This window comes from Ambystoma mexicanum, chromosome 3p (assembly GCF_040938575.1).
Source record: "Ambystoma mexicanum isolate Mex_15411 chromosome 3p, UKY_AmexF1_1, whole genome shotgun sequence".
In the NCBI taxonomy this organism is placed as follows: domain Eukaryota; kingdom Metazoa; phylum Chordata; class Amphibia; order Caudata; family Ambystomatidae; genus Ambystoma; species Ambystoma mexicanum.
In genome coordinates, this window is record NC_090925.1 from 699,789,538 (window position 1) to 699,803,086 (window position 13,549).

General features: G+C 47.4%; 1 protein-coding gene across 3 annotated transcripts in view; it reads left to right on the forward strand.

Annotated features, from left to right (window-relative positions):
- Positions 1 to 13,549, forward strand: part of DDX41 (DEAD-box helicase 41) — a 503,186-nt gene that overhangs the window by 207,707 nt on the left and 281,930 nt on the right. The gene's annotated exons all lie outside the window — the stretch shown is intronic.

The window sequence follows — 13,549 nt, forward strand, 5'->3', positions numbered from 1 at the left end:
ACCAGAGTGGATTTGTCCCGGGCCGCTCTACAGCACTTAACATCCGGCGCCTATTCAATGTGATGTCGAGAATTGACCCGAATGCGGATGCTGTGGCAGTCACACTAGACGCCCAAAAGGCGTTTGATATGGTCTCGTGGCAATACCTGTGGGCCGTCTTGGAGAAAATGGGAATTGGGCCGAGCATGATCGCCTACATACAGCTGTTATACACGGGACCGTCAGCTAGGGTACTAATCAACTCCGTCCCCTCTCCCCCCTTCGCGTTGCATAGGGGCACCCGACAAGGCTGCCCATTCTCCCCCATCCTCTTCGCACTCGCCATAGAACCTATGGCCGATCATGTCAGGAACCGTCACACTAATAAGGGCGTCCGCTTGCAGGGCACACCGGAAATCATCTCGCTGTACGCGGATGATGTCCTCCTCTACGTCAGACAACCCTCCACACACCTGGACCCTATCATCCGAGACATAACAAAAATGGGCACTTATTCGGGCTTCACTATCAACTACTCGAAATCCGAAATTTTCCCCCTCACTATGACAACCCAGCAACCGACCTGCGAGTTCCCGCTGCGCTGGTCCCCGTCTGGGATTAAGTATCTCGGGGTTCAGGTGTCAAGGGATGCAGTCTCCCTGCTGGCGGACAACTACAATGCAGCGGCGCTGCTCATTGAAACCAAGATGCTTAGGTGGCGCAATCTCCCTCTGTCCCTAGCTGGGAGACTCTCCCTCATAAAGATGATTGCGGTACCCAAGCTACTCTATATATTTGTAAATGTGCCGATTTGGCCTGGCAAGCAGTATTTCAAGAGGCTCCACGCGTCATTCGCCCAATTCCTTTGGCACTCGGGGGCGGTCCGTAAAAAGTGGCAACACATGACCCTCCCGTACGAGAAGGGAGGCTTTACTGCCCCCGACTTAGCTTTTTACTGGAACGCCGCGCAGGCCCAGCATGCTACCCATTGGTACACACACCCCGACCCGCCCCCACATGCCAAATTGGAAAAAATGGCGGGAGACGGCATCCACATTATGACCCTGCTACTGCACCATGGTTACCGCGCGGATGTTCCATGGGACCCGGTAGCATCCACGATTAGGGCATGGAATAACATCTTCTCCCCTGGTCCACTACGGCGTCCGTACTATAAGTGGCTTCCCTTATGGCAATTCCCTGGCCTAACCCCCACGCATGACCAACACCTCTCCCAGCGATGGGAGAACCTGGGGTACCGCGCCCTAACCGACCTGTACCATGAAGGCTCATTCATTACCCCTCTAACACTACGCCCCGGGCACTCCGGCTCCGCTCTCGACCTGTTACAGTATTACAGACTGAGGGCAGCGGTGCGGACAATGTGGCCCTCCTTTCCAGAGGAGCCCCCTGACTCGCCTGAACTCCTGTACATTGCGAACTCCGCAGGCTGTAGGGGCATAGTATCCTCCCTGTATAAGATGCAGATGGGGAAAATAGAGAATGCCTCCCCGGTGCCACGGGAGGCGTGGGCCAGAGAGCTCGAAACTGAGATCACCGATGAGATGTGGGGTAAGATGTGTGCACACACGCGGAAGGTATCACTCAGCGCCAGGCTCTGCTGCATCCAATACAAGCTACTCAACAGACTCTACTACACCCCGTACAGAGTGGCAAAATGTACGCTTAGTTCGACACATAAATGCCCGAAATGCGAATCGAACGTAGCAGACCACGCTCACATGTTTTGGTCCTGCGTGGCGCTGCGCAGGTTCTGGAGGGAGGTGACACAGGCGCTCACTGAGATAATAGATGCCCCGGTAGAGATGGACCCATTGGCCTTGCTATTTGGCGTATGGACGGGAGAGAATGTGACGAGAATGTCGAGGTTCTTGAATGTCAGTGTTATGGTTGCCAAACGATGCATATTACAATGTTGGAAGCGCCGCACTCCCCCTACCCTCAGCATGTGGCTGAACGCCCTTGCGTGGGTACAAACATGCGAGGAGGGGTACATCGGCACCCTGCCAGCTCCATCCCGACCTGCAAATGTATGGACCGAATTCTGTAGCTACCTTAACGGCAAGGATGGTGCCGAACAAACATCAGCCCCTTCCCCGGCACCACTTGACTCCTCCTGACACGCACCATAGGAGTACGAATCTGTCTTTTACGTAATATGCTTGCCCTACTACAATGTAAATCTTTCGCTATCATTGTTGCAATGTATATTGATGCTGTAATACTGTTTTTTCGTTTGTTCTCACTTACAAGATAAATGTACTGTACCTGTCTTGACCACCTGCCAATAAACAGAAGTTTAAAAAAAAAAAGAAAGTTAGCACCCAAGTGAGTGTATGCTCAGACCCTCCATCACAAAGATGGCACTATGGGAAACAACAAGCCTCTATTACAAAGGAGGGGGCACCTCGAGTGTGCGTAAAAACAACTGATTGGGTAGAGTCCTCCATCCCTCAAAAAAACAAGGACTGTGCACAGGATCAGTGGGCTGGGGCCACTAAACAGCACAAAGATATTGGTAACAGCGGAAACCTTAAAGAGGGGGAGGTTTCTTTGGCCGGCACGAAGCCAAAGAGCGGAGCAAGTGCATTCTTGAGTGACTCTATCGGTGAAAAGAGAAGGAATGCTCAATGGAAAATGGAGACCTGCGGATTATAGGGGTCCCAGGAAAATCTAAGAGGGATGAAAGAAAAAAGGACAAGGAAAAGAAAAAAAGTGGGGAACAAACCTTGCCATTTGAGAGAATACCGTTGACACCTACTGGTAGACGAATAAGTGAAATTTCATCTCAAGTCCAGAGAGAAACGCCAACGAAGAAGCCAGACCTAATGACTATGTCTACAATAACAATTGCTCTTGCACCATTCTGTAAATTATACGAGACACTAAGTGACACCTTGAAAGATCATACGTCACTGACAGCAGCAATGCACACTAAATTATCCCTCTAAGAAGGTTATATGATGGCCAAGATCAGTGATCAGCCCAGACCACTGAGAACTTGAGGATGACGACCACGGCGTCCCAAACGGACGAATCCTTAGGCACATCTAAAAAGATATCTGCCTCATCGGTGACAACTCGAGCAGACTTTTCCTTAAAGATGGTATCCTCTAAGGAGAGAGGCGCGGGAAACAGAGAACTACTGTTGGGGGAGTCACCTCAACAGATAATAGATCAAAAGATAATCCACTGGAGGATGGAACCCTTAGTGACAATAAAACCAGACAGAAGAGGAATGAACAGGGAACTGGAGTCTGCTTGGCCAAGTCTAGAGGAAATGGCTCGATTGCCAGCAATTTGACTCTAGACCAAAAGATTGTTGTTTTGTCATCAAAAGATCATGAAGGAAAGCACAGAGAGGGCCCAACCGTGGGAAAGCAACCATCATATGGCATCTTCTCAGATAAGCTTGGTGGTAGTTTAAGCGAAGTGCCTGGTAAGGTTGCAAACTTCGAATTTAGAGGCAGAGGGGGACAAAGTAACAGAAAAATTGGAAACCAGGAAGCAAAAGTAGTCCTGCTTAAAGTAGCGGGGACAGAAATTTGCGACTCGAAAAACACTAGTCGGATCCCAAAACGAATTGAAAGGGAAAACTCCACTAACCTAGATGAGGAGGAAAATGATTCATCTGTGGTTCTAATGGAGCTGAGTCAATATACAATTGAAGACTCTGAGAAAGACGTCCCTCCCCCGACTCAGTTGAAAAGGAAGGCTCTATCCCCACTGGATAAGGGTCGAGTATGTGAACCGGGGAAAAAAAAGATAAGACATGATCTAAGGACTCCATGCACCCAGCACAAAGGCAGAAAGAGATCAGCGTCCCCTATCAACCGTGCTAATAGGGGGCGGGGAGATCAGAGTCAAAATTAAAGAAGGATTTCATAATTCCAAAGAAAACATCCGAGAGGGCAAGAGAAGAAGGGAAGAGAGAGGGGCCCGAAGAACTCCCACAAGGAGAAATTTGAATGAACAGAAGAAGCTATTAAGGGACTATTTGGATCAAAGCTGCAATGGACTAAAAGAAAGGGAAGAAAGAGGATTATAATTGGAAATATAACGTTAAATATCATCAAAGAAAAAGGGAAAAATCCCAATCACCCTATCAAGAAGAAAGGGGAGATGACAAGGTCAAAACGCAGGTCACTCGCTCATTCAAATTAATGAGAATTGTAAAATGACAACTTGATTTTGAACCGGCGCACCGTAATGAAATTTTGCGCCCAATTTCCCAGTCTAAGTTGCCTCCACTCAGAAAACATAACGATCATGGAACCATTGCACGAAGGAAGGAAAGCCTGCTCATACTTGCACATAGTATTAACTAGAGTAAAAAATCTAATTGGAATCTCTAGTCGATACTTCTCAAAACTAGGATTTGACTTAATTGACCTGTCAAGAGAGCCCATGAGGGTAAAGGATGAAGGAATTGGTGGCCCGAAAACAGACCATGGGACCTCCTTGGAATCTCCCAACACCCGAATCAACAAAGTATAGTTAAAAATTCCCAAGAACAGACCATGCCAGGGAAGCAAGTTCATCGGAATACACACAAAAAAAGAAATAATGTAAAGGAAATTGCAGAGAAGAATCGAGATCGAGAAGCTGGAACGGGAGCAACACAGAGGATGTCCAAAAAGCTATGAAGAAAGGAAAGGTAACACCGATTTCAACACATACCCGAAAGGACCCCATTCAAGTAGATTGATGGTCCATGACCAAGATGAACAAGGAGGAACAAAGGCACCCATAATCAGCAAGGGAAATCGGGGCAAAAAATGGAACGCTTGACCCGAGAAATTGGACTTGGGCCTCTAGGGCCCATCAGAAGAAGAACTCGACTTGGCAGTTAAAACAGGAATGCGAGGGCCATGCCCAGAGTGGAAAGAACAGGAACCCCCGAGATGGGAAGATCAAATGGTGATGGGCTCCTGGAACACTCATGTATTTGGACACCTCACAGGGACCTCGGATGTGAACTGGGAGACCACGACATCTTGTGTCTCCAAGAGACCTGGCTGAGGACAAAATCAAGTATTGATGGTTATGAAATAGCATCCTCTCCAGCTGTAAAAGGATGCAAAGGCAGACCTTTAGCAGGCCTATGGATTGCAATTCGATCTGGGAGTGGACTATCCCTAAAAGCAATATTAATGACAACAGTTCTGATCCAAGCAGTCTTCACCCAATGGCTGAAATGGAACTTGATAGGGGAGCAGGGAACATCATCAAATATCCTATTAATTAACACCAATTGGAACCCTGCAGCAATTAAGGACGATGCCTACATACAATTAATGGGAAATATCCTGGAAGAAACAAACGCAACTCAAAAGATCGACTACATTATAATTACCGGTGACTTGAATGTACTTTGTGACGGCAGTGAGCTGCGGGTTAAACCAAGGTTTAAAACCTTACCTTCGAACAAAACAGGAAAGAAATGGACAAGATTAATGGAGGCGAACAACCTCCACAATCTGCATAGCATAAGTCACCAGCCAGGCTCTATAGTCCCGACTTGGGAAAGTAATGGTAGAGGTATGATGATTGACCACACATACTCATCGATAGAACTATTGGTACTCATTGACAAGTTTGAAGTTGTAAGAATGCTAAACAGCGACCATCACTTGCTGACAACGACGTGGAAAACTACTCGGAAACTCCAAGAAAAACTGCCATCGGATTTGGAGCCATACAAAGGTAATACTCGGCTGAGACTAAATCAAAAAGCAATTCAAATGTTAACAGAAAAATATCAGACACAGCTGGAGAGGGGAACAAAGTTACGGAAGATGGGGCTGGATTATCAGCCTTTGATAGAAGTTTTCAAATCCAATAAGAAAAAAGGAACTGGGATACAAAAATCAAAAGTACATGTGTATAATGCATCATTAGTGGCTAAAAGACAAAAACTGAGAAAGCTTAAGAGGCAAGCAAAAAAATTGAGTGACCCAGCGGTTATAGAGGAGATGAAGCAAGAGGAGGGAAGTTGTAGAGCATGGGTACGAAATCAAAGGCATACACTGTACCAAAAGGATTCTGAAGATCTGCTCGGCGCCCTGAGTGGGAAAAAAGCTAGAGACGTCTGGTCAATGACACGAGCGACCAGAGGGGAGTCTAGTGTGATGCCTCAAAACGGAGTCAAGAGAGGAAAGGTGGGTAACCCACTTTGAGGAACTGTACAAATCTGAAACCGGCTTGGCTAACACCAACGTAAAAAAAGAAGGGCAGTGGAAGCTCACATGTGACATAGAGGAAATTGAAGTAAAAATTAAAACTGAACAACTCACGGGCAGCGGTCTTGATGGAATCACGAATCTTGAATTAAAGCATCATTTTGAAACCTGGGCACCCTTCGTTAGTGCAATATTTGAGAAAGTAGTCAAGGTTAAGGCTCACATTGTGCCAATTTTTTAAACTGGAGACAAAGAGGACCCACGCCAGTATCAAACTATTGCGCTGCTTGATATAATAGGAAAAATCTTCAGCTCAATAGCTTTGGAAGACCTACAAGAGTGGATGAATCAAACGGAAAATTTTGATCCACTACAAACTGGTTTCGTCAGAGGCCTGGGCACAACGGTTAACATCTTACTATATGCACTCAAAGCAAAAGAACGAAAACCCTGGTTGGACCAGAAAATCCTGTGGAAAAAGGGGCCAATAAGAACATTGTATTCCCAAACATCGGTAAGGGTGAGACTCAATAGATTGGGCGAGTAATCAAGAGAAATCCCTATGGCTCGGGGGTAAAACAAGGTTGCCCCCTTGCCTCTCCACTCTATATCTTTTATACATCAGATTTTATGGACACCCAGACTTCGATCAGAGCCTTTCCTCCTTCCCTAGGAAATGAGAAAATACCCAGAGTAATCTATGCAGATGACATTATTTTAATAGACCAGACGCAAGTGGGCCTGCAGAGGCAGTTGGACAATCTACTGGCTAATCTGGAAAAGAATAAGTTAGAACTAAATAAATCAAAAACAAAAGTGTTGTCATTTTAAAAAGGTGGAAAGGCGAAAAATAACATCAAGCTGTTCGCAGAAGGAATACAACTGCAGAAAGTAAACAACTTTAAATACTTAGGAATTATACTAAACAACAGCAGAGTGAAAATTCCTATGCAGGAACATCTGCATGACAAACTCAAGTACTTGTGGAACGAAATACCATGATGCTATACAGTAAGGTTATAGATCAATCTGCAAAACCCATTCTGCAAATCATTAAAGAAATGGAGAACGAACAAAATGGGATGTTACTCACCTGGAGGAGTCGCAATCGACGGCTGCTTGAAAAAATTGGAATCACTGAGGATGAACTGATAACCAATCCAAAAAAGACAAATACTAAACTACTAGAAATTGATTGGCTTGAGACGGGGGAAGCAGCAAACCAGTGCAAACTGCTTGAAGACTTACCACGGAACCCCAAAAAACTAAATGAGGTTCTACCGTATTTAATGAAATGCCCTGATCAGCGAACTCTGCAAGGATTAGACTGAATTTGGTGAACACAAATGAAATTTTTGCCATACGAGGGAAAGTCACTTTAAACAAATGTAGATTCTGCATTGGCTCCAATCAAGTGGAGACGAGAAGGCATCTACTTCTCGAATGTATGGGTCTGGAGAAGATCAGGCATACTTGGCTAAGAATCTCCACGTTTACAGCGAGGATGACTGGTGGGACGTTCACTGAGTGGTGAAAAGACTTGCTGGGTTATAGCCGTGGTGGGCTTCTTTGAACAGCTTGGTTTGGACAAGTCAATTAGGGTGGTCTCGGATAAGGTACAAGAAGAAAAAATGAACGCAGCGGTCACTCAGTAAACACAAACTTTTGTAGGAGAATGGATTTCTAGACTCTTCTTCTTTCTTTCTGCCTCTTCACTTAATCTTCGTTTTGTAAAAATTGTTTTGTACAATTAAACCAAATAAAAAAGAAAATAGGTGAAAAACTTGACCACTGCCCTACGGTAACAATGCTGGGATGCACCTGGAACCTACAACCCTCAGGGAGACTAGCCGGCCTTCTGCTGGTACTGGCACATCGAATAGCCATGGCTTGGGGGAGAGGTCCACCGCCCACCACACAAAGATGGTTACAGGACATGGCGTACTGCCATGACATGGAAACAAGCTTCATCAAAACTCTGCCCCTCCACACTAGACCACCAGACATTTGGGGGCTCTACATCAGTTCTCTTTTAGAATTACCGGACAAAACCAACTGCATTGTTCCCTGATCACGGACCATTGTTGCACAAACCAATCGTTCAGCAACTCCTGTATGCAAACTGTAACATCTACGCATGCATGTCATAAACTCTTTCTGCTCTGAAAATGAGGGGTGGGGGGAGGGACTTCGGGGATCACATGGTGTCATGGTTTGTAATGTAACTTGTATTGTTCTATAAAGACAAAAAAAAAGTTTGAAAAAAAAAAAGAATGACGGGGAACATCCTTCTTCCCCTATCTGTCGCTAGGCTGTATCGTGGTGTTCCACCGGAAATGGGGAGGAGGTCTTTCTCTCTCCAGACCTTCTCGGAGGATTTATCCAAGTTCCAAAACGGGATTGGGAAGGCATCTCCCGTCGCCAAGCCTTTCTCAGACTCTCTTCCAAGAGCCTTATTTGTCAAAGTTCCACAACAAGAACAAGATTGGCAAGGCGTCTCCCTTCCCTAAGTGTTGTTATTGTTCAACCTTCTGACAAAGGATGGAGCATAGGAAGAAATATATATAAATATATATATCTTCCTCTGATCTTCTTGTAAAGTGTGCCAAAAGATCTCTTCTCCCGCCTCTCTTCCCCCCAATTCCCCCTCCCCCCCCTACGCCCTGGGCTTTTCGTGACTTGTTCCAAAGGATCTCTTCCTATGGACTTATTGTGACTTGTGTGGGTCCCAGATCCTTTTTCAGCTCTGTAGGGTGTATTTCTTAAGCTCGGTTCACTAACCTGCCAGGTGTTATCTCGCATTTGCAATTCTCTTGGTTTCTCAAGGTTCGGGTCCCAGACCCATCTCACAACTCTATTGTCTTTCAAATAGGCATAGTTCACTATCCTGCCAGGTCTCCCTATTTCAGTCTCCCTCACCCCCTGCATTCTCAACTGGTCTTTCTCTCTTCGGTTCCACTGGGACGAGGGAGATGATTTCCCTTCTTTCCAACCACAGCCTCTGGGGTCTCCCTGTGCCTTTCCACTTGGTCCGCAAGGGTTCCGGTCCTTGGCAGCACCAGCAAGCTTCTGCAGCTTCCCCTGGGCTCTTGCACTCTTCCTTCTTCTTTCGGCAGCTCCACCACACTGGTTTCTCCCCACATGTTGGGCCTCATGTGGACCCCTCTTCTGCCACCGGACGTCGGGATCTCCAACAACCAGGTAGGTTGTGGCTCTTTTTTGCTTTCTCGGTCCCCGACTTCATCCTCCGGGCGCTCAGGTCTGCAGCGCGCCCTCTGTGCTGCTCTGCTCCCTAGCGTTGAGCTACTCTGGGACAGGACCGACTTTGAGGAGAGCCCCTCATTCGTTTTTATGGTGGATTAACTTTATAGCTTCCAATAGTTAGTATGTTCACATTGGTTCCACGTAGGGCTCTTCATCGCCCTGTTCACTTGTCTCTCAATCTTCCTTGTCACAGTATCATTGGCCTGATATACATAGTTGCTATGTATGAGGAATTTAGTAGCAGAAAGAGGAGATCGAGAGCATGGGGGTGTTTTAGCCCTATATGTATGGTTGGGTGAATCATTTATTTTATTTAGAGCGCGCTGCAGCCCGAAGGCATCGAGGCGCTAAACATGAAAGTGTACGCAGGCAAGATAGTGGATACATGGAGAACATGAGGTACTTAGTTGCAGAATCAGAACGTGGTTGCATGTGCCGTTGGCATGCAGGCAGAAGTCAAAGCAGGTGGGTCAGACAAACAGCCTGATTTTGATGGCTTTGCAGAAGGCCAGGTGAGAGTCAGTCGTCCTGAGATGCGTAGGTAGGGCATTCCAGTGTGAGGCTGCTAAAGCTGGTAAGCTGGTGCTACCCGCACAAACTCTGTAGGTCTTGGGGTTGGAGATCAGGTTGGTGTATGCAGTTCTGGGAGGCCTGGAGGAGGTCGGCCGGGATATTCTTTGGGCAAGGTAAGGGGAGCAAGGTCATGGAGACATTTATGGGTGAGGGAGAGGATTTTAAAAATGATTCTCTGCCTAATGGGCAACCAGTGGGCCTTCCTTCTAAAATCAGAAATGTGGTCCTTCTTGGATAGACCTGTGGCGGCCCTAAGGGCATTGTTTTGGGGGAGTTGGAGCTTGGCAATATTTGTACCGAAGTCCCACCAAGGAGAGCATTGCAGTAATCCAATCTGGATCCTATCGAGCCCCTGGTAATGGTGTGGCCATTCTGAGGTGATAGGAAGGGTCTTGCTGCATTGATCAGTTTTGAGTAGTATGCCAAGGACGATGCTATGACGATGCTATGACATTGACTTACCTGTCCATGGTGAGATTAGAGTTGAGATAGACTCCTAGAGTCTTGACTGTTTGGGACACAGCAAAAGGGTATGTTGTCGATAGTGAAGGAGCAATATTTTGTGTCAAGGTTGCCCAGAATGGGCGGTGAGTAAGTAAGAGCTTGGTTTTGTCACTATTAAGACATAACCAGTTGTCTGCCATCCAGGCTTGGATGGTGGAGTAGATTGAGTTGATGGTGTTCTTGTCCAAGTCATAATCACCTGTGAGCGGGATGAGCACTTGGGTGTCATCGGCATAATTGGTGTATGAGATGCCCAAGGCGTCAAGGAGATTGAAAAGAGGCCGGGTGAACAGGTTATAGAGGGTGGGCGCTATGCAAGAACCCTGGGGCACTCCGCATTTTATGTGACTGGGGGAGGCGCATGCTGAGTCAGAGAAGACTTTCATGGTCCTTTCCTGTAGGAAAGAGGTGATCCAGGCGCATGACTTGGGGGAGAAGTTGGCTGCTATTGAGAGATGGTGGTAGAGAGTGTTATGATCCACAAGGTCGAATGCAGCTGATAGATCGAGGAGCAGCAGGAGCGCTGGATTACCAGTGTCTCTGATGTCGTCCATTTGATTTTTCAAGTCGAGAAGAGCCGTTTCCGTCCCGTGTCGAACGCTGACTCCAGACTGCCGAAGACCCAAAAGGCAGTGGTCCTCGAGGAATTTTTGGACTTGCTGATAAACTGCTTTGTCCAATATTTTCAGTAGAAAGGGGACAGTGGTGTTAGGCCTATAGTTCCTTGGTACCGGTGGGTCAAGGGAGGGTTTTTTGAGGAGCGGACAAACCCAGGCTTCCTTCAGATCAGTCGGAACATGGCCAGCCTGAAATGAAGCATTTATGAAAGCTGTGAGGAAAGGTGCAAGGGTAGGGCCACAGTCTTTGTCTGGTTGAGCAGGGCAGACGTCGCCTTTGCTGTTGGAGGGTTTATGGTTTTTAGGAGCGTGATGACCTCTGATTCAGTAATGTCCTTGAAGTCGAAAAGCGGGGAGGAGTAGATTTTTGGCTGTTTGGCTGTTATTATTATTCTGGTCGGCAATTAGGAGGTTTAGGGCTTTTTGGTGTGCCTGGATTTTGGTTTGCAAGGTGTTTAATTTATTAAGCATGGCGGATTGGATGTCGTTGCACCGTTCTTTATCTTTCACTATGGTGGAAGGTGGGGTTGATGGGGTTTCAAGTTCCCTGAAAATGTGAACATTTCTTTAGTTCTAGATTTGGCATTGGCAATCCTGTTGTTGGAGTTGGCTTTGGCGAGGATAATGGCTGATTTGTAGCCTTTAGAGATGGTCTTAAAGACAAATTTAGTATTGTCATTAGGTTGGTTTTTCCAGGCTGAGAGGGCAGCTCACTTCTTGTCCCGAAGCTTCAGAAACTCCTGGGAGAAACATGCGTTAGTATGCCTGGCTTTCTTTGCTTTTCTGAGAGTGAGAGAGGCGATAGTATCAACTGCTTGAGTGATAGCCAGTTTGCAAGAGAGTCAGGGTCCATTGAGAAAGGGGCCTGGAGAGCTGGCACCTCAAGGAGGGGTGTGATCCTTTCTATGGTTAGATGACGGGAGCTTCTAACGAGAGCTGCAGTAAGAGGGGAGGTGGCCTTGAGGGGGTGGGGGCCCTCTGGAGGTGTCTAGATCAAATTGTAAAAAGTTCTGGTCTGTCCAGGGGACGGGTGAATTTTCGGGCCATTATCACTGGGCAGTTGTGGTGGGAGACCCAATCTAGGGAGCGTCCTTTAATGTGTGTGGGACCAGAGGTGGTTTGCGCAAACCCCAATGTGGCGAGGGCTTTATCCAGAGCGGCAGCAGTAGCGTTGTTAGGATCGTTGAGGCCTAGGTTAAGGTCACCTGCGAGTAGGACTTTGGATTTTTTTTTTAAAGTTTCGCTGAGAGTACTTGAATGAGGGATTTCTGGAATTCAGTGATCAGGCCCGGGGGTCGATGGACAATGTGGAGGGCCAGGATTAGGTTTGGTGAGAGATGAATTTTACGAGGAAGATGATCACAGCTGTGGCAGAGTTCACCTTCAATCCTCCTAATAACAAGATTTTCTTTGGCGATGAGGCCTACCCCACCACCCCTGAGAAGGGGTCTGTCTTGCCTGTAGATGGTGTATCCGTCCGGAATGGCCAAAGAGAGGGCAGGACCTGAGGCATCATTCAACCAGGATTCAGTAATAATGAGGAGGTCAGTGTTGTTGTTAAGGATTAGGTCATGGATGTTCAAGGCGTGTGCAGGGACTGAACTGGCATTGAGTAAGGCACACTTGAGGGTGGTGGTCTGTATGGCGGTGGGTGCAGCAAGCACAGGCATATTAGATACAGTGGTGGCCGCAGGCACAGGCATAGTCATTGCAGTGGGGGCACAGGCACAGGCATATTAGATATTGTGGGGGCCGCAGGTACAGGCATAGTCACTGCAGTGGTGGCCGCAGGCACAGTCATTGTCATTGCAGTGGGGGCACAGGCATATTAGATGTAGTGGGGGCCGCAGGCACAGGCATAGTCATTGCATTGGGGGCCGCAGGCCCTTGGAGGTTGCTGGCATCATAATGTGGGCGCCGTGGAGTAGTAGGCGCATTAGGCCATAACTCTCGAGTAGGATTGATCAGACGTGCGAGAGGTGCGGTTGTTTTTTTGGAGGCGTGGGACTCAACCTCCGGCTTAAACATACAGGCATAGGAGTGAGATGATGGAGAGCCTAACGTATGCTGCTGGGTTCGCTGTTCTGGGTGAGGGTCATTGTATGCAGATCCAGGCGAGCAGATGGTGGGGCTGGCCGAGGAGATAGTAGCATGTCTGGCAGCATGATGGTATACATACTGCGTTTTCCCTTGACAGTCCTCACTTCTCCCACAGACAAGGTCCCCACCCATGGGATCCTCCCACTGAGTACCACCCCCAGGAGGACTATCTGGTAGCGGCCTCACCTCCCTGCCCCCTTGGGATGGGTCCTCCTTCTGACTAGAAGTGACGATCCAAAGGGATTAGTCACATTACTTGTACAAAGTTCCAGGTTGGTTCTGCTGAAATGCACGAAGGGCTAGGGGCTA